Source organism: Schistocerca gregaria, chromosome 10 (genome assembly GCF_023897955.1).
Source record: "Schistocerca gregaria isolate iqSchGreg1 chromosome 10, iqSchGreg1.2, whole genome shotgun sequence".
Taxonomy (NCBI): Eukaryota; Metazoa; Arthropoda; class Insecta; order Orthoptera; family Acrididae; genus Schistocerca; species Schistocerca gregaria.
In genome coordinates this window covers 183,327,001-183,351,215 of record NC_064929.1, presented here as the reverse complement: position 1 = coordinate 183,351,215, position 24,215 = coordinate 183,327,001, and the positions used below count along the sequence as shown (strand labels likewise).

General features: G+C 43.6%; 1 protein-coding gene across 2 annotated transcripts in view; it reads left to right on the top strand.

The window, feature by feature from the left end:
* LOC126293308 (all trans-polyprenyl-diphosphate synthase PDSS1-like) overlaps positions 1 to 24,215 on the top strand; it is a 719,678-nt gene that overhangs the window by 675,695 nt on the left and 19,768 nt on the right. The gene's annotated exons all lie outside the window — the stretch shown is intronic.

The following is a 24,215-nucleotide window of genomic DNA, read 5'->3' as shown; positions in this document are numbered from 1 at the left end:
TCCACACATATGCTGAATGAGAGTCATTGGAGGTTAATTGATGTAAGTCTGTTTTACTTAATTTATCTGAAGTTATGCAGACTACTTCTAATCTTCTTTTTCAATGTCAGCACAAACCATCTTCAGAATGTAATATAACGTTTATCTTTTAATCTCATACATTTGTAAAACTTACTTAATTATCCCTATAACTGAGGAAGGAGTGTGTATCTTTCGCCACGTTATAATAGATACTAACCTTCTTGATCTCGCCAAAAACTGACCAAGGAGATCTGACGTACTGTGGCCAAACTGTCGGAAATCATTGTAACACTAACGTGTTGCCGAATGCGAGTCATCGATAATCGTGGAGCTGAGGCATAAGGATCGCTTCAGTGTCAATACGTGGGCAGAAATTGTGGGCGACAGACTCATAGGACCATGCACTTTTTCCAAACAGATTCATAGGTACTGTGTATTACCGATTTTTGCGTTAGTAATTACCAGAGCTGTTGCTGAACATTATCCATGTAGAAAGACTACGGCCCTGGTTTATGCTCAACGGAGCAAGACTCCGCCATAAATTGGTCGAGGAGGTCTCGTGGTATGGGCTTCCCATTCACTGGACCAGAATTCCTTGGATTACTGACAATGTGCAGACGTTATTGGAGCCTGTGACCAATGCGTATGTGACAATCCGAATAGGACTAGGTGCGTGATTCATTGCGTAAAAAATATGAAGGATGAATCAGGTTGCTTGCTACCCACATGCAATACTGCCTATGCTATGTACTTCTCTGTAAGAGACAGATGGAAATGAGAGGATAGTTTGGCTCGTATCTCAACACCTGTTGTTTTCTGGGCATATAGTAACTTTTCTTCTAGTTTAGACCCGTATTAACTCCTGCGGAAATAAATGTCACCTTTTTTTCTGGGCATATAGTAACTTTTCTTCTAGTTTTGACCCATATTACCTCCTGTGGAAATAAGTGTCACTTTTATCACCAAGTTTTTCTTTTGGATAACTTGTAGGTATAACGCTTTTTCGAGGAATAAATTGAACATGGAAGAAACAACGTAATAGATGTAGTCTGTTAACTGTAGTAATGAGGCTTGACTCGGTTCTCTTTGTCACTACAAAACCTGCTAACTGACTAACAGGTAACAGTCGTTGATCCGTGTGTGTGTGTGTGTGTGTGTGTGTGTGTGTGTGTGTGTGTGTGCGTGTGTGCGTGCGTGCGCGCGCGCGCGCACTCCACTTTCACTGTTCGCTCAGAACCTGCGTTGAAGGCAGCGTGCACAACTCCACTGTTGTGCAAGCTGCATAGCAAGCAGGAGCGTAACGTTTCCCCTTCAGAAGTTCACAAAAGTCCGTCGCAATGACCTGTCGTGTCGTTGCAATGAGGCTTAATCCATCGAGACTGGGAAATTTAGCGGCGAGCTATGCCACTGCATTCTTCAAAGGTCGTAAATTTTGCGGCGTACAATGAGCAAGTAACTCTTCGTAGTGGACTACTATAATGAGCGGGCACAGATGGCGATTTTAAGTTGCTACTGTGATGGTGGACTTCAGAGTAGGTACGTCAGAAGTTCATCAGACTCACATCTGGCCTGAATTTACGAAGCAAACACCAGGCATTAATAATCTATACGGCTGTTACCTTTGCACGAAGGTATTTACAGAATGTATGTAACAATATGAACTTTGAAGGCAGTTAGCACATTTCAACTTTATATGAATTATTTCAGTAAATCATTACAGATTTCGAATATATGTATATCACAAGCTGCGACGTAGTTCCTATGAAATGCGATCAAGAAAATGTAGGATAAATTTCTTTTATTTCCGTCTCTGCTCTGTTTTGGTTCATATTTCTCATTCATTTTGAATTTGGTCATTTCTGTCGAGATCGTCGACCACAGTCCGCTATAATAATAATAATACTTATTGTTATTATTATGATTATTGTTACTGGAGGAAAGTGCCCAAACCTGGACCTACATTTTGTTTTTGATTTTTAAAAATTAGAAAATAGCAAAAACTTATGTTTTAAATCTTTTGAAAATATAATTAAAGGTTATTGTGGGAAAAAAAATTATTTTCAGAAACGTTTGAGTAGTAATTGCCAAAATCGGAACATTGTGTAAATAAACAAAATAACGCTGAATAAAATTAGAAAAGGGTATTACACTAGAGTAAACGTAACGTTGTTTCAAAGTAGGTTTAATATAAGATTATAGAGTTCCTCTGTGGTTTCTTTGATGAACCCAGAAGCCCTGCTGTAGAATATACCTATAATAGGCTTTCTTTCTGACAGTATGTGTCATTTAAGAAAAAGACTAAATCTAATTTTTCTCATCAATTTTGCCTTTGAAAGGGTGTTCAGTGTTTTTCTCTCTGCCATTATACGGCCATTTTTCATAAGTCATTACTCGTAAGACCAAAGAAAATAAGCTTCCATACCAAGACAGTACTAAACCAGTTTATTTTCAACATGTTTAGCCAAAACTGTAGATCTGTCTCTCTTTGTTTTTGCTGCTTCCTCAGGTGTACCGTACTTCATGTTCAACAACCTCATAGGTGTCGTTTTCGGAATATTAAAGTGTTACTGGCCTTCTTCCAACCCATCTTCATTTTCAGCTTTACTCATTCTTGGGCTCCATTTTCTGTGATCAACCTTCCCCGTTATTCTTTTGTAAGATGCGAAAGAATACCAAGAGAATAAGAGTATGTACTAATAAATTCAGGCTTTAAACGTCAAAGAGTAAGGGGTCAGATTTAAGAACAGGAGGGGATCCAATTTACGCTGCTATAGTGTACATTTTGCCAACCCAATAAATTTTTGACTAGACATCTAAATGAAACAGTCATAAACGTTAACCATAGACCTTACTATTGAAGAACACATATAGGTTGAAAGGCTTACCTGCCAATATCTAGGAGAAATAACGAAAAGTGCAGCGCAGTGTAAAAGCTTTTTCCATTGTGAAAACATTTAATGGCAAGCTGATAAGTAATAAGTGAAGCGAGCGACTCGTGCGCTCCACTACAGAGTGGTAGAACTACGATTTACAAATGGTCCCACTAGAATCCAGGAGAATTCATATCCAAGAGGACATAAAGAGTCCGCGTTGAGGGGCTGGGGAGTCCAGTGTAGGACTCTCTTGGACCATACAGTGCCGTTAGATCCCTTTTAATAATTTTCCATGTGGCTGTCATTACCTCTCCTTGCAATTTTTCTTTCTTTAGTCTAGTTGATTCCAGCCTTTCTAAACGTCAGCCTCTTGTTGTACTGCTCAGCAGTTTCACTTTTGACTAAACGGATTCCTGTCTTCTACTTCCACAGTTCCTATATGGGCTTTCTCGAGGTCTTATTGAACTTATTGTGTCCATGGTATATTCTTTAATTTTCTTATGTATGTCACAACTTTTTGGGTAGACATGATTCTTTAGAGACTCCAGACATGTACATAAAATTTTAGTTCTCGTTTTCTAATGTATGCTCCCAGGTTTGATGATTTATCCGTTGTTTCACGGTATGTCAGCCTATATCCGACCTCCCTCTTTTCTGTGACAAGAAAAATTACTCTGTCGAAAGACATGCACATCTTCAAGGACAAGATTATTTTGCCGGCCGCGGTGGTCTCGCGGTTCTAGGCGCGCAGTCCGGAACCGTGCGACTGCTACGGTCGCAGGTTCGAATCCTGCCTCGGGCATGGATGTGTGTGGTGTCCTTAGGTTAGTTAGGTTTAAGTAGTTCTAAGTTCTAGGGGACTAATGACCACAGCAGTTGAGTCCCATAGTGCTCAGAGCCATTTGAACCATTTGAGCCAAGATTATTTGATTGATAATTGATGTATGGCAGGTAGATCATCATTGTACGAGTATATGATAACAAGTTCAGAGCAAATGAAATACACTAGCGGCATCGCAGGCGCGTATTCTTTCAGCGAACATAAAGGTCGCAAATGGTATTCTGCGATAGGCTTCCCAAGCATCTTACATTCTTTGTTGCAATTCAGCAATGATTCTTGCAGGCTCTGGAGAGAACGTAAGTTACTGTTTCATCATGTCCCATACGTGTTCAAAAGGCGAGAGATCTGGTGATCTTGTTCGCCAGGGCAGTTCTTGTACATCATGTTGCGTAGCAGGAACCGTATGTGGTCGTGCATTGTCCTGCATAAGCACATAACTTTCCTGTCGAAGAAATGGCAGTGATATCTGTGCATATACTACTCACTTGGCCTTACACAAAGATAAGCATCGAAGAAAACTTAGAGATATTATGTGTTGCCGAAAAAGGAAAACAGATATTTTTTTTAGAGGAATTAGACATATATAACCACATTTACAATAAGCCTGACTGCATACTCAATGATTGTCTAGAATTAAAAAACAAAATCTACCTCCAAAATTTCGTACAACTCCTATAATTTGAAATGATAGAAATAATAAGTAACTGGCAGAGACAAAATTCTTCATTGTCCATTACCAGCGTCTTTCAGACCTAAATAACTAAAGTATAATTGTATAAAATGATCTGTACTAAAAAGAAGAATCTTTGTAGTAACTCCAGAAGTGGGCCATATTGTACACCTATCGCATTCTGTGGCACATCATATCAGCAGCCGATGTAAACAAATGTGTCCATATTGTATTTAGTGTAGTTCATTGATCACCATGGATCGTAAAACAAAATCAAACTCCTGTCTTTTAACATGTAAAGGACAGCTTTTTATTAGGTAAGTACAATGTACAGAGCATATACAAGTGTAAAACTGTGTAACCACAAAAACTTTATTATATTTTAAGACGCAATGTAAAGCATTTTGTAAACTTTCCAAACACAAAACTTTGTTATATTTTAGGACACAAACGTAAAAGTTGCAAAGAAGTCAACGCTACCGTCTGACGATGGGCACTATAGTTCAATTCTTTTATCTTGGCGGCTCGCACATACCCGCCCAGGCGCGGGAGATTGCTGCGTTACCAGCTGCACGCGCCAAGAGAAGCAGCACATGCCTAGTATACTATAGTTCGCAAACTTACGTTTGGGGAGGAGCGCGCAGTTTATGAAGTAAAGCCACCACGGCCGCATTAACCCTTTCGCTGCTACAGAGACGTGCTCCCCGCATTCCGCGCTGTGCGCGATTTTGTCATCACTGCACTGCTCGCCTGCGCAGACACACGGTGTTGCGACTGCTTTGACACACTTTACCATTCGATTTCACAAATCTATTTCGCCCAAAAATTTGATTTTTACACATCTTCTTAACTGATACCTTCCCCTCCATAAATGACTTAATTTTGTTTCGGTGCTCAACGCAGTTATTGTGTAGCATTAGATGTAGGAAACCATTGCACGAAATTTTGAAGAGTTCGCAGAGGTAAAAGTCCCTAGCGTATACTTTCCATATGGTCGTTTTTAGTTGCCACTAGAAATTTCAAAAAATTACATTCAAACAAATAAAATTCATGAAGTAAGATACTTCGATATTAGTTTTAAATAAAGAAAATATTAAGCACCAAACAAGGTTTTGAACTCGGAACCTTTCGCTTAGTAGCCAAACACTTGAACCATTACGCTAACGCATCTCGTCATTCGATAAACTTCCCGGAGGACTTGAAAATGTCAAGCAAAATACTGACAAACTCTGTTGCTATGACTATGAATTACGTGTCGTCGAAGTGCAGTAGGAAATAAACAATTACTGCTGTTCTTTATTGCGAAAAAGCGGTTAGTGAGAATGATACAAACACCTTTCCTTGCTATCGCCTGAATTAGGAGGCTTATTACTTAACTTGGTTTAATTAATTAATAGAATATGAAGCAATTGGTATAAGGAATGTTTTTCCAAACTTTCTATAAAAGAAAGTCTGCTATCTAGACATTGCTTTTGTTCAGTTACTTTATTTATGACTGAACGTTTCTAAAACTGAAGACACTCGTCCGTGCTCTGCACTGCAGTCGAGATCTGGCAATGTCCTTCTCTGTTCATTGGCTGACTGTGTTTTGTGACGTCAGATACGCAGAACGAACCTAAACTCGACCGTCGTCGTAAATGACGTGCACTTTAGTAGCTGTACAATAAGATTATTTCAAAAAACTTTTAAATGGTTGCAATATTTCCTACAGTATAATTTACGAAAATGGCTGCGATGTTCCCTAACCAAAACGGATAAAAAAAAATCACTGACAGGTATAAACGTTTAATCCGCACATAATATACGGTAGTGCCACTGAACGGTCCTTGAGTGTGTTGTATCATTGATGTCATGCCCTTATGTGCATGAAGAGATGTGCACGAAATTGTGGAAGGAAGGCTAGGATTTGTCGTCTCAGTTAGTGTAGGCGGGAAAGATGTTCGGCATGCACGAAAACGTGCGATGCAGTAACGATTCCGGCACTCTCCCGTATTGATTCAGCATAAGGGGGGAAAAAAATCAGGCTGGCTGGCCGAAGCTTAAAATGGTCTCTCTTTACTCCTGTGTCACTTGCCTCGGTGCCGCAGACAACGTATCTCAATACCTAAGGTTTTCTTAAATGGGAAAAAAAAATTCGAGGCCCTGTAGGAACAGGCCGTGGCGTGACCTTTCGTGCCGGATTCGGCGGCGAAGCGTTTGTTTCGCAATACTGGGGGCCGAAAGATCAGAGTTGGCCGACAGACGCGTGAAATTTACGTACCGTACGCAACGTGTGTGGATCCGAGCGTAGACTTTCGCCAGCAGTCGCTGCCAAGTCTGTCCGCACGTGCTGCCCGCCGGCCTTTCGCACTTCCGACCTCGGCTGCCAACACGGCGAAGGAAGAAAGAGTGCCGGGCAGGAATGAGACCTCCTGATAACCCATGTCTTATAACATATCTCGCAGATGGGTATACTTGCTGTTGCGGAGTCCAAGACTAGCTTTTCACTGGAATATAATAGAAGATAATAAATGTAAGAGTCGTAGGCTATTGTTGACGGGGATATTCCACAGGGTGGGTTCATCCGCCTATCGGAAAGGGCGTCCTTCCTCCCCGCAGATCAATCCCTTCCCTTTGAGAGCCCTATCGCATGTGTATTTGAAGAGTGTGAGTGAGTGTGATGTCCGCCTCCGTTGCTGATTGTGAGTGGTCAGCGCGAGTAACTGCCATGCGGAGGGTCCGGGTTCACTTCCCGATACCGCCAGGGATATTTTCTAGGTAGGAGGAATGGAACGGAGTGCACTAAGCTTTGTGATGCCAAATGAGGAGCTACTTCAGCGAGTAGCAGCGGCTCTACGCTACGAAAACACCCCTTCACACCGCATCCCAATGACGTCATTGGCGGAGGAAGACACGGCAGTCGGTTGTGCACGTAGTTGAAAGGATGCAGTGACGTTGCGTTTTGGCTTGGATGATGATGGTAATGGTGGTGGTCGTGGTGGTGGCGGTGGTGGTGATGATGATGATGATAGAAGGAAGAGGGCACACTTGCTGCGGCACGCAGCCTACTCCTCTCGAAAAGCGCTAAGGAGGCCACCGAGATTAACGTCTCCGCACGACGGATGGATCAACACTTGATCAGACACTGCTGAGAGGTTTGAAATTTTATCCAGGACTTTGAGGCAAAAGCTGGTGATCACAAATTTTATGCCTCCTCATTGCCGGCCTAATTTCTGGCAGTGAAAATTTGATCCACCACCAGTATTCAAGCCGGCTTACCATTCCACCACATAAGTGTGCGTCAGCGACCACAGCTACGGAGGCGGGTTTTCTAGAAGGCAGAAAACTTCATTCTTAAAGACGCGAAATAGTTAAATGTACAAGTAATTTGGGACGTACCCCAAAAAAGTTATACCGGTACTGTACAAGATACATAGGGTGAAATCCAACGCAACTGACACACATTCGGAGGGTGATCAGGGATATTTGAGTATTTTGTTAAAAGAAACCTGTGGTCACAGGTGGCTCGTTAGAGAGCAATTGCCTTTAGTCAGAATTCTAACCCCCTCCCCCCTCCAGTTTCTTCTTCGCATCTGTATTACACCGAAAATACGTGTAAAACAGCGGAAATACTGACGATATGCGCTATGTGTCTTGTTTGGAAACAAACTTGTTTGATTCACTCTTCGCACTCGCTGTTGGCAAAAGTAACGCCCACTTTATTATTCGCTTTCAAGCTTGCATTGAGTATTGCACTTCTGTCACGGATTTGTCTTCTCGGCTGTGTTACTTGCACAATTTATTTAATCATGTCAGGAGCATCGTACATAAAATCAGAATAATTAACACATACATATCAGGTATATAACAAATACAAAAAGAGTATAAAAGGATACAGATATATAAGCAGGGACAAGTAGTTTTTTGTTTTTTTGTGGACCAGAACCTGGCCATGTCCAGCGCTTCCGCGGTGGCATTCATCAAATCCTTCACGGTTCAGGTGCTTGGGCACAGGACACACCGCGTGAGGTGGATGGTAGTACAAAGCTGTATGGAGAAGTTAGACAGTCGAGGCATCCATTTATAGGTCATTCGTATCCTGTAATACGGTAACTGGGCTAGAAGACCAGAAATACGTTTTTTCGGCGATTTCATGTCACAGACAAGTCATATTTTAACTTTTCAACATGTATTTGAGAACGGCTACAAGCCGAACTCATGATTGTGTAAAATGAATGGTTGAAATTTCTTTAAAAAAACCGTTAAATATGTAAAGGAACTATGAATAGGAATTCCAATTTTGTAAAAAAGAAAATCGTGCAAACATTGAAGTTAATGCTATTGTCCTATAGCACAACTGCAGCAAGCCTCTAGTGTCTTCCTCCGTGAAGCATTTGCATTGGTCAGCGTGATTTTCGTAAGAGGAGTCGCAGCAGTACCAAAAGCGCCACAGCTAATCAGTTCGACACAAAATTCGTCGTATTGCAATACTATATGGCCAGTTCCGCTGACATAATGATCGGCTACCGATGAAGGAAAGCGTGAAGGTAATAATAAAAACGAACAAGCGAGTTTAATATATAAATCCAAACCAAGGAAATTGGAAGGAAGGCCAGAAGAGGAAGGAAGTTCATTCCTTGCAGACAGAAATTCTTAGGTTTTCTTAAATCGATTAAGGAGTGCGTGGTTTTTAGCGACGAATCTCGGTTTTGCACTACCTCGTGTGACCATTGCCGGGGAGCGTGGCGGCGACTCGGGGAGAGATTCCATTCTTCCAATATTTTGGGGAGGATCTTCGGTGTTACTCCTGGGTTCTTGGTTTGGGGAGTCATCCATTACGACTTCAGGTGACGGTTGGTGGTGCCAGAGAGAACTTTGACGGCACAAAGGTACACCATGCACGTCCTGCTTCTCACGAGTAACTTCTCATGTGACAGTATCGTGGTGGCATTTTCCAGCAGGACAATGCTCGTCCACACGTAGCACGTGTCCAAGAACTGTCTCCGTGATGTTGAGGAATTCCTTCGCCCAGCAACATCCCCAGATCTGCCTCCGATAGAACACGTGTGGGACCAGGTCATACATCAGCTCCGTCACAGTCCCAGTATGCAGGATATCAAAGACCAGTTACACCGTTAGTGGGCCAGCTTGCCTCAAGAGACAATACAACGGCTTACACACCGTCTCGAGCCGAATAAGTGAATGGATCCTGGGCAGTCGGGGGTGCAACACCGTACTTGATAAGTGAGCTTAAAGTGCCTAGTTATTTGTAAATTTACTCAATTTTGTAATCAATGAAATAATATCAAATCCCTACCCAATCCGTAAAACTTCATTTCGTTTCCTACTCCCTTTTTCGGTGCTTCCATTTTTTTCAGGTACCAACTGATCACAAAGTCATTATAAATTTGAAAACTTAATTAACCACGGAGTAATATTGATAGAGGGGTAAAAATTGACACACATGCTTGGAATGACATGGGGTTTTATTAGAACAAAAAAAAAAAAGTATTGCTAGACGCGTGAAAGATCTCTTGCGCGCGTCGTTTGGTCATGATCGTGTGCTCAGCCGCCACTTTCGTCATGCTTGGCCTCCCAGGTCCCCAGACCTCAGTCCGTGCGATTATTGGCTTTGGGGTTACTGAAGTTGCAACGACCGACATCTCTAGGGATGCTGAAAGGCAACATCCGACGCCAATGCCTCACCATAACTCCGGACTTGCTTTACATTGCTGTTCACAACATTATTCCTCGACTATAGCTATTGTTGAGGAATTATGGTGCACATATTGAGCATTTCCTGTAAAGAACATTATCTTTGCTTTCTCTTATTTTGTTATGCTAATTATTGCTATTCTGATCCGATGAAGCGCCATCTGTCGGACACTTTTTGAACTTTTATGTTTTTTTTTTTTTTTTTTTTGGTTCTAATAAAACCCCATGTCATTCCAAGCATGCGTGTCAATTTGTACCTCTCTATCTACATTATTCTGTGATTTATTCAGTTTTAAAATTTATACTGACTTTTTGATCACCCGGTAGTGTATGTATAAAGGGCGATCAAAGATTTGCTTTCGAAGGCTTGCAGTCCAGAGTCAGTATGCCAATGTGGTACTGAGGCAATCATCACACCTGCGCACTAGGTTGAAGATACCATTTGGTAAAAGACCGTGTCCTGCTGCGTGAAGTCTGCAAGAGGGCGCTACACATTCTTGCTCGACACGAATCGTCGACCCTTCAAGGCCCTTTTGAAGGAACCGAGGGCATGATAACCGTGGAGATGTCGGGGCTGAAGGGCGGGTGCCCGAGCGTTGGCGTGGACTGATAAGGTAAGGAATGAGGAGGTTGTGCGCCGAATCGGAGAGGAGAGGAGTTTGTGGAAAACACTGACAAGGAGAAAATATGTTAAGACGTCAGAGAATGACCTGCATCGTACTAGGGGGAGCCGTTGAGCGCAGAAACTGTAGAGGAAGACAGAGTGGAATACATCCAGCGTAGATTGCAAGCGGCTGGCAAGGAGATGAATTCGCAGCGGGCCGCATCAAACCAATCAGAAGACTTATGTTTCAAAGAGAGAGAAAAAAATCTGCATTACGATATATGCGATATGGGATCTGAGTTATTATGAAGAAGCAGCACACCATTCCAAAACGGTGGTTATCGGCAGAGATAGTGCCCCATACGCATGCCTCATTCTCCAGTGGTGTTTGTCCTTCGGCAGACAAGAAAAGAATAACAACACGTTGGTCTAGTTTGGACGCACTTGGTAATAACGTCGGCGTAGTATCGCCCATGTTAGGTTAGTTTGATTCTGCTTGTCAAGTGTTCTTGTTGTACGCCATTCGACAGGATCCGTCTGCCAACGTATATGTTATATTCCAAGTATAACACCCAGACACGGTGGAATCCGCCCAAGCGTTGAGCAAGAAGATTCCTAGGCAGACGATGAGGCAGTGTTTACTCAGAATGCCAATGTCCTGAACCAAGGACACGAAAACATGTTTGTAAACCGAAATAAACGTCTTCCATAGAGGTGCCGACTCAGTAAAAAAAAGTTTGTATTTAGTAAATAGAGTAAATGAAAAAAAATGAAAGGAAGATGAAGTGTGAAAGTGTGCACATCCCTAAAAAGAACTGGGAATTGCTGAGTAGGGTCGAGGCCGCAGTGTAAACAGTCTCGCACCTGTGCCGTCTCCTCGCTGTGGGTTTGTGGGTTGGGCCTCGTCCAGCGTCTGGAACGGAGCCAGCGGGGAAAGTGGCCTCACATCTGGCTAGCGTCAGCACGCTACGGAACCTGCTGCTACACTTAGGTGTGTGGCGGGGGGTGCACTCGCCAACACCCTCCTTTCCCGTATCCTCACCTCTCTGATCAGTTTCCGAATAATGCTTAAGAGGAATGACATACACAAAATCCTATAGTTTTTCTCTTCGTGGCCATTTCACGGAGTGTATGGGGAGGATGTAATATGCTCGACTCTTCTCGAAACGCACACACTCTAAAATTTAGCAGTAAATCTCTTAATGATGAATGACGCCTCTCTTGTAGCGTCTGCCAGAGCAATTGCACGAGCATTCGTGTGATGCTCTTGCGTTGCTAAATGAACCTCTGTCCTGCGACTATCGGTCTATTACAAACTTTGCAATACTACCCCACCTTGGGACCGAGCGAGGATACGCAGTCGTCAGCACAAAGTACTCGCATTCGCGAACGCAACGGTTCAAATCGCCATTCGGTCATCCAGATTTAAGTTTTCCGTGATTTCCCTAAATCATTTTAGGCAAATGCCGCTATGGTTCCTTTGCAATGGCACGGTCTGTTTCTCTCCCCATCCTCACTTGATCCGATCTTGCGCTCCGTTTGTGATGACCACTTCCTTCTTTTTTCATCCACTTCGAACTTGAGTGTAAGGTGTTTTACGGGTAACAGTTCAGTGGAGGTAGCTGTAAGAAGTGTTGTAGGAGTTGATGGTGGTAGAAGGGAGACGATGTAACAGGGCATAGAAGCAAAAGTTTAACATCCTCATCCGACGGACGGATCACCCCGTGAATCTCTGTGGAGGGATTTGGAATTTTAATTTGTGCACAGCCCTATAAGGAACCGTGTGCCGCTACGAGCACACTAAATATTGAGGATGTAAGGCCCGTCGACGACGAGGTAATTAGGTACGAAGCTCATGTGCGGATCGGGTACGCGGTAGAGAAGGTAGCGCTCGGCATTAGCCTCCACAGATAGAGCCTACAAGGCTCATCATCATCATCAGTATTAGTGCTCCGTCTTATGAAAATTGGTGACCCATCACACAATCCTCTCAACAGTCTATTTCCATTTTTCCCAGTCTTCTACATCTCGGAGTAGCTGGCTTCATGTTTGGCTTGTCTCCTCTTTTTCCTAGTCCATCCATCATCTCGGTGGTCTTCCCTGCACTCTTTTCCTTCGCCCTTGTCTTGGATAACCATCTTTTCCAAGTTATCCTCATGTCGTGGAACTACGTAACTAAAGAACTGCAAGATTCGCCGGAAACAAACACTGGACATGAAACTTCCTGTCAGATTAAAACTGTGTGCCGGACCGAGACTCGAACTCGACACCTTTGCCTTTCGCGGGCAAGTGCTCTGCCAACTGAGCTACCCAAGCACGACTCACGCCCCGTCCTCACAGCTTTACTTCTGCCAGTACCTCGTCTCCTACCTTCCAAACTTGCCCGCGAAAGGCAAAGGTCCCGAGTTCGAGTCTCGGTCCGGCACACAGTTTTAATCTGCCAGGAAGTTTCATATCTGCGCACACTCCGCTGCAAAGTGAATATCTCATTCTGGAAACACTGGACAATCTCTTCTTCAGCCTGAGTTCTTGAAGCATTGCTTTGTTGGTTCGTTTATCCACCCGTGATATTCTTAGCAACCTCCTGTATGACCACATCTCGAAAGCATAAATCCTTTTACATTCTCCTTCAGTAATTGTCCGCATTTTAGCTTCATAAAGGAAATCTGGAGAGATTTCACTACTCTCAATTTCGTTTGTCTGGCTAGAGCAGTTTTTCCAAATTACTGTCAGTATAGATATAGATACTGACATATTTTCTTCCATCAGAATTCGAACTAGCGATCCCGTCCACAGAGTGAGGTTCTGAAGATAGGCACTTGCCAGTTCTTTCTTCTTTTTTTTTGTTTGCATGACTGGCTCCATTTTTTTCAATGTCTAGTGTAATTCCAACCATTACTAGAATATCGATCGGTCGCATGTCTAAGTAGCAGCTGAAGTGTGGTGTGGGTCGGCACGCTTTCCACGTCGACTATCGGAAGCTGATAGTATCCGGCACATAGTGGTTCCCCCTTGTGGCTTCACGAGAGACACAGGAGAGCCGTCTGTGACCTCTGTGTGACCGCTGGCCCCATTGGCCAATCCCAACACACTGCTTGCCGCAACTGCGCGGCTTGCTTCACACTCGCAGACTCTTCACAAGAGCGGCTTTCTGCTCAGAGTGGGTTCCCCGCGGTAGCTGTGTACGGCATGCCTGGCTATAACTCAGCTGCCGCCATCCAGGTTGCGAATGGGCCGATGACGTCAAATGTCAATTGACTGTGCCGTGTGTAGAATTCTAAAATCGTGAATATCCAAAAGACTTCCTGATGCGCAGAAAGTAACGACGGGGGCGTCATCTCTCAACGTCGGAAGTTAATTGATTAAAATACATTCCACTTCCCACCTTGGCCATGTCCTCGTAATTTTAAACCGTCATCCTGGATGGGTGTGTACAATGTGCGTCTGTCGTTTGCACACTTCTACTTTACATGTGCCACCATACGCATGATCTGCGAGCCTCTTCCATTTCTTTCTGTCGAGTGCACTGTTTATCCATTCTATGTTGATGTTCATCCTAGCTGTATCCTGCGGGATGTTATCTCGCCAACTAATTCCGTGTCTTCTTCTTCCTCTCGTCCGTCCAGTTTCCCCGCAGAATGATATTCTATGTATTCCATTCTCCGTCGTCCTTGCTATATAGCCTGCCCAGTTCAACCTTCTCTTCTTTAGCACTTCATCGATGTTAAGGATTTTGTATAGCTCTCTCAATTCGTTACTTTTTTTCTTATCCTTGATTTCTCGGTATTTTCCACATACATAGGTCAAAAAATTTTACTCAGTATTTTCCTCAAATATTAATAGTTTTTCTTCATATTTCTTTCTAAATATTAATGCTTCACATGCTGTAAAGTTACTGCCATGACAGTCGGTTGAGACACATCATTTTGAAGTTAGTAGAAGTGATCTTTTCTTTAAGATTCTGATAAAACTAATAAGTGTTTCTTTCGCTTTTGCTAGACAGGCATCTACTTCTGTATCTGCTCTATTGTTGTTACTGGAAAGACTCCCTAAGAAGCGTCCAACTGCCTTGAAAGTGATTCCATCTACAGGCAAAGGTGCGGCACTTCAGATTTTCTTACTTATGACCAGATATTCAGTCTTTTTATCATAACCACATAATCCTGTCTTCTCAACGATTTTGTGACAGCTTTGTATCATTCTTGTTAATTCAACTTTGGAACTACGTATTTATGCTACATTATATGCGTGGGCTACTCTAGTAATGTTCACGCTCAGCATTTGGATCCCTTGTTGATTAATATTAGTAACTTCTCTGTCGATCCTCCCTAAGACAGGGCTGAATAAAATACGTGAAATGGCATTACCTTGTCTCAGTCCAGAGTACATCTTTAAATTTTCATTGTCTTCCACAGGTGTCTTTATACGACTTAAAGTTTAGGCAGCACACATTTTAACTACTCTGATTAGCTTTGAAGATATTTCAAATTCCCTCATTATGTATATTTAGGAGTATCTGACGGTGTATACTGTCGTAGGCCTTTGTGAAATCTAGAAACAATATGCGGACATCTACATTGAAAGTCGAAACAAGGCACCGGAAGTAGACAACATTGCTTTAGAACTACTGATAGCTTTGGGAAACCCAGCTTTGACAAAACGTATCATCTGGTGAGCAAAATGGGTGAGACAGGCGAAATACCCTCAGACTTCAACAAGAATATAATAATTCCAATCCCAAAGAAAGCAGGCGTTGACAGGTGTGAGGCAATACTGACCCTACGACTTATCTTAGAAGATAGATTAAGGAAAGGCCATCCTGCGTTTCTAGCATTTGTAGACTTAGAGAAAGCTTTTGACAATGTAGACTGGAATACACTCTTTCAAATTCTAAAGGTGGCAGTGGTCAAATACAGGGAGCGAAAGGCTATTTACAATTTGTACAGAAACCAGATGGCAGTTATAAGAGTCGAGGGACATGAAAGGGAAGCAGTGGTTGGGAAGGGAGTGAGACAGGGTTGTAGCCTGTCCCCGATATTATTCAATCTATATATTGTGCAAGCAGTAAAAGAAACAAAAGAAAAATTTGGAGTAGCAGTTAAAATCCATGGAGGAGAAATAAAAACATTGAGGTTTGCCGATGTTAGATAAACAGTCGGCAAATGATGACTAATACCAGTATTGTTGGCCCCTGTTTTGATCACAACCGACGTAGAATCGTTTTGGTTTTGAAGGACGTGCCTGTTTCATCTTTTAGTGATGGTGGTTTCGCCAGCTCTTCCAGACAGTTTTAAATGTGGAGTTTTATGCTTTCTGTTTTTTTGGTCGGACGACATTGGCTTGTGGCTTAAAGAGGTGGTTCCGAAGTTTGCTGAGATTCTGGGGAAAGTGGTTCAAAACTCAGTTGATTAGTTATCGTCAGCGTTGCTACAGAGACCATTATTGGATTCCGCTCATACGTTACTGCAATTTTCCAAATTTTCAGTGTGAGATATAACATTTGAAGAAGTGTTCCCTTCATTTTCCACGGATTCTAGCAATCTCATCCCACCGTAGTAGCTCTCTCTCTCTCTCTCTCTCTCTCTCTCTCTCTCTCTCTCTCTCTCTCTACGGTCGCAGGTTCGAATCCTGTCTCGGGCATGGATGTGTGTGATGTCCTTAGGTTAGTTAGGTTTAAGTAGTTCTAAGTCTAGGGACTTAACATCTCAGGTCATCAGTACCCACAGTGCTTAGAGCCATTTGAACTATTTGAGGGCACGAAGCAACACGCCGGGCGCATAACAGGTACGTCCAACGCGGCGCAGAATATCTGCTTCTAGGAAAACACGGCTACACGGTGACTGTCACGACACGAGCCGTACGGCAGTATCGATGAGTCTACACAATGGTACTCCTCTAATGTAACCCAATGCAACAGCTTCCAATGGCGTGTCTCCAGTCGCGCAACAGCAGACAGACACACTGTCGAGCACAGCTACCGCATTGAAATCGCACGTTTATCGGCGAGCGGCGCAAATCACGTGACGCACTGGTCGTTTAGTAAGTAGCAAGCGTTTATCTGCGAGCCCAGTTTAGTGTTCTTCACCGCTACTCTTACAAAACAGTCTTAAGGAGGGTCCATAGCCTTGCTACGAAACACTGCACGGAGACAAGTGATAATCCACAATGGATGGACAACGGGATGAGCAGTATACTCCTACTTTCTGTACAAACACAATAAACGTAACATGTCACACACATAGCCAGACAGGTACGTTGCCTCTTGTGCATTGCGTCAGGCACCTCTCAGCAGGCCGGCCGCGGTGGTCTAGCGGTTCAGGCGCTCAGTCCGGAACCGCGCGACTGCTACGGTCGCAGGTTCGAATCCTGCCTCGGGCATGGATGTGTGTGATGTCCTTAGGTTAGTTAGGTTTAAGTAGTTCTAAGTTGTAGGGGACTGATGACCACAGATGTTAAGTCCCATAGTGCTCAGAGCCATTTGAACCATTTGAACCTCTCAGCAGACTCGTAAGCGTTCTGAGGCGACTACGTTTGCAAACTGTACTTTATATCTGTCTGTTCGGTTGCTGCGAACATTCTCGCTCTTCAAGAATTCGAGAGGAGAAAAGATGTAGGGCCACTGCTCGTGCCGTTACAGATACAAGCGTCTCTTGGCACGGGTGAGGCCGCTTGTGTTGCAGACTGGTGAACACGGCCTTCTATGCTCAGTGGTCCGAATAAATCCTTCAGTGACGTAGCTGTACGTGTTACGTTAGCGGAGACTTCTTCAGTTGCGAGAACAGAATTATGACGCGCAACTCTGTTAATATGTTCCACCCGGCATGCAGACGACGTCTCGTACACAGGTACCCTTTCACTTATTTTTGCGGATGCAAACAGACGCCCACTTTTTTCCTTGTCAGGCTACGCCCGATACCTCTTTGAATGCTAAACTGGGATTCATTCTCAAAGAGCACGCCCTTCTACAACGTAGCGCACAATAGACATACCCACTCCCAACGCTTCCCCTGCTTGGAAGTCACATCTTTTTTTAAAGAATAATTACGCTATCTGGTCAAAACTATCCGGTAACCATTTAGTGTACGCTGGTAAGGAATGTATCCATCCTTCGCCTTTATCACGGCTCGAATTCTGTTGGGGTAACTTTTCAGTCACGTGTCTGAATGCATGTGCAGGAATGGCAGCCCACAGTTCCTCAAGAGTCGAAACCAGAGAAGACAGTGATCCTGAATGATGGAGTCTCAAGCGAAATCGGCGTTCTATCCCAAAGGTGGTAAATTTCATTCATGTAGGGCCTCTGGGCAGGTCATTCCATTTCAGGAATGTCACTGTTCACAAACGGTTACCTCACAGGTGCTGCTTCGAGAGGGTGCGTACTCATGCTGATATAATCATCGCCTCCGAACTGTTTCTCCACTGTACGCAGTGCACATTGCTGTGAAATGTGTTCTTATATTTTCGCATTTAGCGTATTCTTATGCACATTAAGGAGACCCTGGAAAACACTTCCATATCGTAACGCCCTCTATTGGCACCCAGATCACTCGTTTCCAGTCATCCTTGCTCTTTACACCACTTCAAACGTCTCTTTGCACTGACTACAGAAATGTGTGGGTTACGAGGGGTTGCTCGCCTTCGTACCCCATTCTCTTTAACTCCTTGTGCGCAGTCACTGTGCTGACTGAAACTCTGACAGCATTTTGGAACTCGCGAAGTATTCCTTCCGCTGATATCGTGCGATTTTTTTACAGTCACACCGCGCCGACTGCCGCTGTCCTCTAATACATGAGGTCTGCTTCTTCTTGATTTCGCTGTGGTTGTTGCTTCTTGTTTCCGCTCCACCATCACGTCACAAACAGTCGACTTGGGCAGCTTTAGAAGCGTTGAAATGTCCCTGAGGGGTTTGTCTCAAGTGATGTTCAGTGACTAGTCCACGTTACAACTCCTGACCTGCTGTTACTGCTGCTCTGCTGACAATACAATACTCCCCGCCTCCATGCATACATACAGTGTTTGGCGCTCGTTACATCTAGTTCACAGTTCGGCATTCCACGTGTCGAAATGTATTTTCACAATATACATAAAAGACCTTGTGGATGACATCGGCAGTTCACTGAGGCTTTTTGCGGATGATGCTGTGGTATATCGAGAGGTTGTAACAATGGAAAATTGTACAGGAATGCAGGAGGATCTGCAGCGAATTGACGCATGGTGCACGGAATGGCAATTGAATCTCAATGTAGACAAGTGTAATGTGCTGCGAATACATAAAATGAAAGATCCCTTATCATTTAGCTACAATATAGCAGGTCAGCAACTGGAACCAGTTAATTCCATAAGTTATCTGGGAGTACGCATTAGGAGTGATTTAAAATGGAATGATGATATAAAGTTGATCGTCGGTAAAGCAGATGCCAGACTGAGATTCATTGGAAGAATCCTAAGGAAATGCAATCCGAAAACAAAGGAAGTAGGTTACAATACGCCTGTGCTTGAATACTGCTCAGCAGTGTGTTGATAGAAGAGATAGAGAAGATCCAACGGAAGGCAGCGCGCTTCGTTATAGGATCATTTTTGCTCTGTATGGGCTCTAATCTCTCTGATTCTATCCTCATGGTCTCTTCGCGAGATATACGTAGGAGGGAGCAATATACTGCTTAACTCCTCTGTCAAGGTATGTTCTCGAAACTTCAACAAAAGCCCGTACCGAGCTACTGAGCGTCTCTCCTGCAGAGTCTTCCACTGGAGTTTATCTATCATCTCCGTAACGCTTTCACGATTATTAAATGATTCTGTAACGAAGCGCGCTGCTCTCCGTTGGATCTTCTCTATTTCTTCTGTCAACACTGGTGAGCAGTATTCAAGCAGTGGGCGAACAAGTGTACTGTAAACTACTTCCTTTGTTTGCGGATTGCATTTCCTTAGGATTCTTCCAATGAATCTCAGTCTGGCACCTGCTTTACCGACGATCAACTTTACATCATCATTCCATTTGAAATCATTCCTAATGCGTACTCCCAGATAATGTATGGAATTAACTGCTTCCAAGTGCTGACCTGCTATATTGTAGCTTAATGATAAGGGATCTTTCATTTTATGTATTCGCAGCACATTACACTTGTCTACATTGAGATTCAATTGCCATTCCCTGCACCATGCGTCAATTCGCTGCAGATCCTCCTGCATTTCAGTACAATTTTCCATTGTTACTACCTCTCGATATACCACAGCATCATCCGTAAAAAGTCTCAGTGAACTTCCGATGTTATCCACAAGGTCATTTATGAATATTGTGAATAGCAACGGTCCTACGACACTCCCCTGCGGCACACCTGAAATCACTCTTAATTCGGAAGACTTCTCTCCATTGAGAATGACATGCTGCGTTCTGTTATCTAGGAATTCTTCAATTCAGTCACACAATTGGTCTGATAGTCCATATGCTCTTGCTTTGTTCATTAAACGACTGTGGGGAACTGTATTGAACGCCTTGCGGAGGTCAAGAAACAGGGCATCTACCTGTGGACCCGTGTCTATGGCCCTCTGAGTCTCGTGGACGAATAGCGCGAGCTGGGTTTCACATGATCGTCTTTTTCGAAACCAGTGCTGATTCCTACAGAATAGATTTCTAGTCTCCAGAAAAGTAATTATATTCGAACATAATACTTGTTCCAAAATTCTACAACTGATCGACGTCCCTTCTTGAAAACGGGGATGACCTGTGCCCTTTTTCAATCCTTTGGAACGCTACGCTCTTCTAGAAAGCTACGGTATGCCGCTGCAAGAAGGGGGGCAAGTTTCTTCGCGTACTCTGTGTAAAATCGAACTGGTATCCCATCGGGTCCAGCGACCTTTCCTCTTTTGAGCGATTTTAATTGTTTCTCTATCCCTCTGTCGTCTATTTCGATATCTACCATTTTGTCATCTGTGCGACAATCTTAGAGAAGGAACTGCAGTGCAGTCTTCCTCTGTGAAACAGCTTTGGAACAAGACATTTAGTTTTTCGGCCTTTAGTCTGTCATCCTCTGTTTCAGTACCATATTGGTCACAGAGTGTCTGGACATTTTGTTTTGATCCACCTACCCCTTTGACATAAGACCAAAATTTCTTAGGATTTTCTGCCAAGTCAGCAACTAGAACTTTATTTTCGAATTCATTGAACGCCTCTCGCATAGCCCTCCTCACTCTACATTTCGCTTCGCGTAATTTTTGTTTGTCTGCGAGGCTTTGGCTATATTTACGTTTGCTGTGATGTTCCCTTTGCTTCCGCAGCAGTTTTCTAACTCGGTTGTTGTACCAAGGTGGCTCTTTTCCATCTCTTACGATCTTGCTTGGCACATACTCATCTAATGCATATTGTACGATGGTTTTGAACTTTGTCCACTGATCCTCAACACTATCGTACTTGAGACAAAACTTCAGCTAAATTTCGAACTTCAGCGTCGTAATGGGTGGTAATTACGTGGTTTGGAAAAGTTACATTATATGGTGGGTCTGTGTGTGTTTCCTAGCGTTTTTTTTTTTTTTTTTTTTTTTTTTTGTCCGCTGAACGAGGTTCGCTTCTCATGATTTGGGAAACTTTTCGTTACCTCCTCAATCCAGTACCGTTTCGTCTTGAGATCGGCAACTAGAAGCAGGGACTGATGCGTGCATTTCACGGCTGCTGGCGACAACATTCCGGTCGAGCCCCCCTGGCCGGGGCACCTGTGGCCAGGGCAAACAGCGGCGTGGCCAGCAAACAGCGGCCTCAGCACGTGTCGCCCGGCTCCAGGGTCAGCCGCTGCTGCACGTGTACTGCACAGTGTCTGGCCCTCCTCTGAGGAAAGCGAACGGCAGAGGAAGGAGAGACGAGAAATTAGTAGCTTCCTTATATAATGACAAGGCAGATTTTAAACTGCAAAACATTCTTCTGCCTAGTTTGGCTGAGCACTATGGGACTTAACTTCTGGGGTCATCAGCCCCCTAGAAATTAGAACTACGTAAATCTAACTAACTTAAGGACATCACACACATCCATGCCCGAGGCAGGATTCGAACCTGTGACCGTAGCGGTCGCGGGGTCCCCGAATGTAGCGCCTAGAACCGCTCGGCCACCCCGGCAGGCTCCACTTTTTCTTCCTACGACTTTTATTCTCTACAACTCGCTCAGGCACCACGGAAGTTGCTGTTTGATCCAAAATTGTTGACTCTTTTGTGATCACTTGTTGGTGTGTTTTCTCTTTTGTTTTGTTCAAAAAAATGGTTCAAATGGCTCTGAGCACTATGGGACTTAACATCTGAGGTCATCAGTCCCCTAGAACTTAGAATTACTTAAAGTTAACTAACGTAAGGACATCACACACATCCATGCCCGAGGCAGGATTCGAACCTGCGACCGTAGCAGTCGCGGGGTTGCGGACTGAAGCGTCTAGAGCCGCTCGGACACCGCGGCCGGCTTTTGTTTTGTCCCGCAATCATCGGTCGACATTTGTTGAAGTTTCGCAACCACGAATGGCTGGCATTATACAAGGTTCATTCTCCATTGATGTCTAAACACGTTAGGTTATCCTGTTCCTCTTTTTTTTCGGTGTTTTCCGTATGCTTATCTTCTCGCTGATTCTGCGGAAAACCTCGTTTCGTATCTTATCAGTCCACCTAATTTTCAACATCCTAGTATAACACCACATCTCAAATGCTCTGATTTTCTTATTTTCTAGTTTTCCCGCAGCCCACGATTCACGAGCAGCGACGCGAAAAGAGAGGATACTTGATAAGGAACGTTGCGGTTCGAACAGACAGGGGACGTATGTCGGCCACGTAAGAGATGGAAGTCCACCACGAAGGCAAACGCCGCGCCTCCAACGTCTGACGGAGCCAGCGTAATGAGCCAGGCGGTCAGTCGGTAATTCTGGTCCCGTGGAACGTGGAAGGCGCGCCTTGCGGCACCTGAGTCAATAGGCGGACCATCCAATCCACTAAACACAGAGCACACACTCTCTCTGCCGAGGCGGATGTCCGCGCCACGTGTGCCGGTGGGGAATTACGATTTATTTACAGATTTTTCACGGCGCCTCCATTCGCCATCGCACGGGAGCGACGCGAGCACTAGCGCGTGTTTGGAGTCCCCCCGTCCTCTCTCTCCCTTTCTCTCGCACACACACACACACACACACACACACACACACACAGAGAGAGAGAGAGAGAGAGAGAGAGAGAGAGAGGAAGAAGGCACCGAGCTGAGATCCTGCACTATCACTCGAACTCCCCGCGCTCAGGACCGTATTTGGGATTTATAGAGCCTTCGGCTGCTCTTGTGGCGCGGGCACGTCCGTGGGAAATTTTGTGATAACGAAGCTGCAGAAATTAAATTTTACAGTAATTTTCGAATTAAAATCCTGTAACTCAGCATATATATGATTAGGAAACGAGATACTTATAATAGTAGATCACTACTTCTGCTATTTGGGAAGCAAAATAACTGATGATGATCGAAATAGCGAGGATGTAAAACGTAAACTGGTTATGGCAATGAAAGCGTTTCTGAAGAAGAGAAATTTGTTAACATCGAGCATGGAAAATCATTTTTGAAAGTATTTGTACGGGCTGTAGCCATGTATAGAAGTTAAACATGGATGATAAATAGTTTAAACAAGAAGATAATAGAAGCTTATGAAATGTGGTGCTACAGAAGAGTGCTGAAGATTAGATAGGTAGACCAGGTAACTAATGAGGTACTGAACAGAATTGGGAAAAAAGGGAATTTGTGGCACAACTTGACTAAAGGGATCAGTTGGTAGGACGCGTTCTGAGGCCGTTTTAGTATTGAAGGGAAACGTGGAGCGTTAAAATCGTAGAGGGAGACCATGAAATGAGTACACTAAGCAGATTCAGAAGGATGTAGGTTGCAGTAGAAGAGGCTTGCACAGGATAGAGTAGCATGGAGAGCTGCATCAAACCAGTCTCAGGACTGAAGACCACAACCACAACAGGTTTCTTCAGAGATGTTAGTCAATCGACCACACTTTTTAGCTATCAGTTCCTGATCGTCTACAAATAATAATGTTCGCACTCTATGTTTTGCCAGTTTTTTACTTGGGGTAATTATATTTTCCATTCCTCAGTTATTTCATCAATATAAACAATTAATAACAGCGGTGTAAATTACACACTTTTCTCATTTCCACGGTAGACTTCTGTGGCTTTTGTATATTTTTCATAGTGTAATTTAATGTTTGCCTTTGTAGAACAGTATAAAATTTCTATCGCAAAGACTAAATTATTTAGGAGACGGTAATTTTTACCTCAATGTATGCTATTTAACTCTGTCACAAACCGTTAAACACAAAAAAATTGAATATATAGGGGACTGTTAAACACAGTTATCTGTATACAAACGCATTTCTAAATCTGTATTTTTCTTATCCAAGCTTCTACTCCACGGTTTCCTATAATTTTCTTCCAGGACGGAAGCATCAGTTTTACGTGCTGTTGTTAGTAGTAATAATGTCATTCCATATAACTCTGTGGTGTGGT